This window comes from Triticum aestivum, chromosome 1A, assembly GCF_018294505.1.
Source record: "Triticum aestivum cultivar Chinese Spring chromosome 1A, IWGSC CS RefSeq v2.1, whole genome shotgun sequence".
Lineage (NCBI taxonomy): Eukaryota > Viridiplantae > Streptophyta > Magnoliopsida > Poales > Poaceae > Triticum > Triticum aestivum.
In genome coordinates this window covers 553,547,002-553,551,999 of record NC_057794.1, presented here as the reverse complement: position 1 = coordinate 553,551,999, position 4,998 = coordinate 553,547,002, and the positions used below count along the sequence as shown (strand labels likewise).

General features: G+C 46.6%; 1 pseudogene; it reads left to right on the top strand.

The window, feature by feature from the left end:
• The first annotated feature begins 261 nt into the window (after positions 1–261).
• Positions 262–4,288, top strand: LOC123180854 (uncharacterized; annotated as a pseudogene).
• The last annotated feature ends 710 nt before the right edge of the window (positions 4,289–4,998 follow it).

Below are 4,998 nucleotides of genomic sequence, written 5' to 3'. Positions count from 1 at the left end.
CAACATCATACATTCCTGAGAGGTTCTCCCATGTGTGCATCATAGTCACCACCCGGATCATTGCACACCCCCATCAATTTCTCCATCCACCGACAAGATTTCCGGCATCTGGTGGCTCGGGTACCTTGGACAATTGAGGCAGTAAATGCAGCCAGCCAATGTGACAGTGCACAGCATGTGAACGCCCTTGACGACACCATTCTTCAGGCAAGATATTCGGTGGTTCTCCCATGAGAAAACATCATACATTCTATGGTTCTCCCATGCATGTGTGCGTCATCGCCACCACCCAGCTTAGCTAACCTCCCCCGGCGGGACCAATTCAACTAGAGTAGAAACCACCAGCCAGGCATCTGGCCGGCGGAAGGAGAGGGGGCCATGGCTGAGCTCGCCACCGGCGCCGTGAGTTCGCTGTTGGTCGTCATCCGCAGCGAGGCGCTGCTACTGCGTGGCGTCCGGCACGACGTGCAGTTTATCAAGGACGAGATGGAGAGCATGAAGAGCTTCCTGGTGCACCTGGCCAGGTGGGCTGCACCTTCAGCACGGACTGCTGTGCGAGGTGGTTATGCTGCTAGGGATCAGCCTGTTCTGATCCTCGAAGAGCCTTCATTGAGCCTCGCACTTTGGACGACTACGTCAAGGCAAAGCTACGCGATTGGATAGATGGAACTCCTACAGATGCTGGCGAGACTTTGTCCGTCGTCCTTGTGGCACCGGACACTTATCAGGACCTCCCGGCTCTTATACAAGAATATTTGGTTTTTTCGTCGGACTCAGACCTCGACTCCCATTCCTCGGTTTTGCGGGTGGAGAGTGGCTACAATCGCTTTGTCTTGGTTGACATCCCGGCCGTGCACCCCAAGTTTACGCGGCTACGACCCAAGGAAGTTCTCTTCTACATTCTGCGCGAGCTCAGACAAAGCACAAAAGGCAGAGTGAGGAAGAGGTATCTTGACCCTTTGGAAGTTCACGTAAGAAAATTCCAAATTTACAATCAAATTCACAGTGAAAAGAAGAGGGCTCTTGCTCTTCTTAAAATCAAGGAGAACATGGAAGAGATGAAGATTTATGAAAAGCTTGACAAAATCAAAAGTGATATTCAAGGTCGACTACTGAGGGGCGACGGGCAATCAATGGGCAACGAGCTGCAGGGTGAGTTTGATCAGCTGGACCTAGACGTACTCCTTCAGCTGCTGCTCCAGGCAGCTGTTGCTGCGTCTCAACAAGACCAAGGGAAGAACAATGACATGCAAATGTTACCAGAATGGGACAACAGCAACAATAGCATCATTGTCAAGAAGCTTAAGGAGCATATGGAGGAGCGGAACTCGGAAGTCACCAGACAACATTGATTCACCTCGACGAGGCACAATATGCACACATCCTGTGGAAGCTCTTCTGCACGAGCTGCAGTAGCAGCAAGCCCCTGCAGGCTCAGGACAGACTGTCGGACAAGCAAGCTACAAACACCACAACGGCTGAATTAGGTGAGGATCAAATCAAACCTATGATCCACAACGCAAAGGAAGGCATCTTACGGGAGCTACAGAAAGGCGAGTATGACAAGAGTGAAGGGACAGTTGAATCTAGTGGTGTTCCAAATCAAAGCCCAGAATGTGTTTCTGAACAAATTGGTCAGATGATAGACAAAATAAAGCAGGAGTTCAAAGAGCAGCTCAAGATCAAAGGGTTAGTGGATGAGATTAAACATAACTTGAATTATCTTCCAGAGTTCAATAGTTATGAATGTCCCCTGTTTATCGTCAAAGTTGATGAGCCCATGGATGTTGCCACATGGGAGGATACCAGAAATGCTTTGAGCTTGAACTGCAGCGCCGATTTAATGATGGTCACCACCACAAGGGACATCCAGCTGGCGAAAGAATATTGCTATCCACAGCGAGAACCTATATACTATTCTCTTGCTGGCCTCTACCATGATAGAGTGCTCCATCTGACTAGCCAGCAGAAGAATCAAGACAGCTACAACCCCCAAATTTTTCATGATATCTTGTACGAGTGTGATCCATATGAATTCTGCATGAAGATCTTCACTCATGCTCTGTATGCTAACCCCATAAGGAGCAATGAGGAGTTACTCAAGCTGCGCAGCACCCTGCAGGCTTTGCCACAATCACTCACCAGCATCACTGAGGCAATGTTCAAGTTCTCTTACAACGATCTGCCTGAAAAATACAAGTCCTGCTTGTTGTACCTAGCTATCTTCTCTCCGGGACACAAGATTAGGCGGTCAACCTTGATTGGACGGTGGATTGTCGAAGGGCTGACATCCCATGAAGATTGGGCCCGTTCTGTGCATCAGGCCAACACATGTTTTGACTCACTCATTGATCGGTGTCTCGTTTATCCTGCTGATATTGGTGCCAAGGGAGATGTAAAGACCTGCATTGTAGATGATATAATTCATGGATTCATTACCACCATTGCCAGAGAACAACACATCGTGGAGACACGCCTGTCACACCACTTGGCTCACCACTTCTCCCTTTTCAACGACCTCCAACTCCGTGGCTATCATAGAATTGATAATTTTTTCCAGGGGCTCTCTAAAGTATCCCTGCTCAAGGTGCTAGATCTAGAAGGATGTCAGTGCTTTGTTGGGAACCGGCAGTACCTCCGGGACATTTGCAGCAAGATGATATTACTCAAGTATCTGAGCCTAAGACGAACAGATATTACCCAGCTACCTATAGAAATCAATAACCTCCACGAGCTAGAGGTATTGGATATCCGACAAACCAAGGTGCCTCGACATGCAACGGCAAATATCCTGCTGTTGAAGCTGAAGCGTCTGCTTGCTGGTCACATTGATCTGAATGCGAGCAATTTCGGCTCTAGTGGTCGGATTCCTCGTAGGATCGACAAAATGGTAAACATGGAGATCCTATCTAATGTCCAGGCCAAGCATAGTCATGATTTAAAACATATTCGAAAGCTATGTGAGCTGAGGAAGCTAGGTGTGGTTATTGATGATAAGGATAGGCACCTCAGGAATTTGCTTCATACAATCAGTGGCCTACATGAGTCCCTCTGTTCTCTGACAATTACTGCTAGTGTTCTGGTAGCCACATCAAGCGAAGAGTTACCAGATGGCATTGCCTCTCTCTTAAAAAACCATCCCAAGATGCTTGAGAGTTTAAGCATCAGGGGAACCACACAGAAGGGACGTCTTCTTCCATTGTTCACAAAAGGTGATAACAACAAACTTGCCAAGGTAACTCTAAGTTGCACCCAGCTAAGCCAAGATGATCTGGAAGCCCTTGCCAAGCTGCCCAAGTTACGATGTGTCAGGCTCCAACACATTACATGCACCAGGACCATGCTCAACTTCAAGGAGGGCGAATTCAGATGCCTCAAGTGCCTTCTTGTTGAGGGCTCGGACTTGAATATCATTTTTGAGGTTGGAACAGCCTGTGAGCTTGAGAAGATGGTTTTGTCTTTCACCTGCATAGTTTCTATTTCTGGAGTTGACTGCCTTCCAAAACTGAAAGAACTTGAGTTGAACAACAGCTTCAGCGGCAGGTTGCTATCATCATTTGATAATGCCACACAAATAGCCAAGCTGACTCTTCGTGGTACATTGCTAGAGCAAGATGCTCTACAAATACTCGCCAACAAAGCAAATCTACGCTGTTTGGTGCTCTTGGACAAGTCTTTTGGTGGAATGCAGAACGAGATTACATTAAAAAAAAGATGAGTTTTTATGGCTCAACCATCTTATTGTTGACTGCTCGGCCATCACCAAGATCGTCTTCACCAGCGGATCTGCTCCTAGGCTCGAGAAGATTGTCTGGTCATCTTTCACATCCCTCTCCAGTATCCACAAACTTCCCAGTTTGAAGGAGCTCGAGTTCAACGGTGGTCAAGTCCCCAATGAGGTGAGAGAGGGCATCAAAAAGCATAAAAACAAGCTTAGCCTTAAATTTATGGGCCAGAAACTTTAAGGCTGAGGAAAAGGAGATGAACAAGAGGACGATGACGATGCTGCAATATTCTCTTTCTGCTGGAAAGAAACAGGTTCGACGCTGGAAGGGCCTCTTCTCCTTTGATCCCATAGTGTGGTTTGCATGTGCTAGTGTGGATTGCAATCTGTTCTGCTTGTGTGTTAATTTCTTGCTGCTGTACAACTAAGTATGTGTGTTTACTTTCTCCACATGGATGCCTTGTGACTCTGACTGGGCGTACATGGTTGTATCTATGCTTGGATTTGAATTTGTGTGGCTTTCCTCTGTATCGAACATCATATGTATTCATGTAATAAGTGCAATGTTTGTGCACACATTTGACTTCTTATTAATGTAGAGTGTGATTTAAGTATGTTTTGATTGGGTTCTGTGACTCAAAGATGAATTGGTGGGTGTCATGATATAGTTACCTTTAAATGCAATGTAGGCATCCGTTGCTTCAGATCAGCTGAGTAGCTGTTGCACTAATGCCTGCCTTAGGTACTTGAAGCAGAGGTTTATGCAGATTAAGCATGTGCGATCCACGATCTGTCTGCATCTTCTGATTGCCGGGCAAGCATTAGCACCCCAGGAAGAATCGAAGTTGTTTTCAGCTATATGTTGGCGTGCATTTGGTAGCTTGTGTGGTTTCTACCATTGTTTGCTGGTGAAAAGCCAGTATAGTTCAGAAGTTAATGATGAAGTTGGTGATTTGGCCCTGCAAGGTGTTTAAGGAGGTAGAAGTTCCTCGGTTCCTCTGCTTCTAGGATAGGATGTGTCCATATAAAATCTAGTCGCCAATTTTCACTCCTGAGATCAAAACAAGACCGTGGAACTAATTAACAACAGAAGTACAGAAATTCAGAGAAAAGAAATTGTATAGCGATCTACAGCACCTACCAATCAATCCTGGAGCCTGGAGGCTTGGGTTGTTTCTTGTTTGGGATTGCGCCCTTCTCCACCGTATCGTTCACCGTCGACTCAATTGGAACCAAACCAGTCACAGCCCTACAAGGCCACAAGGTGTATAAGG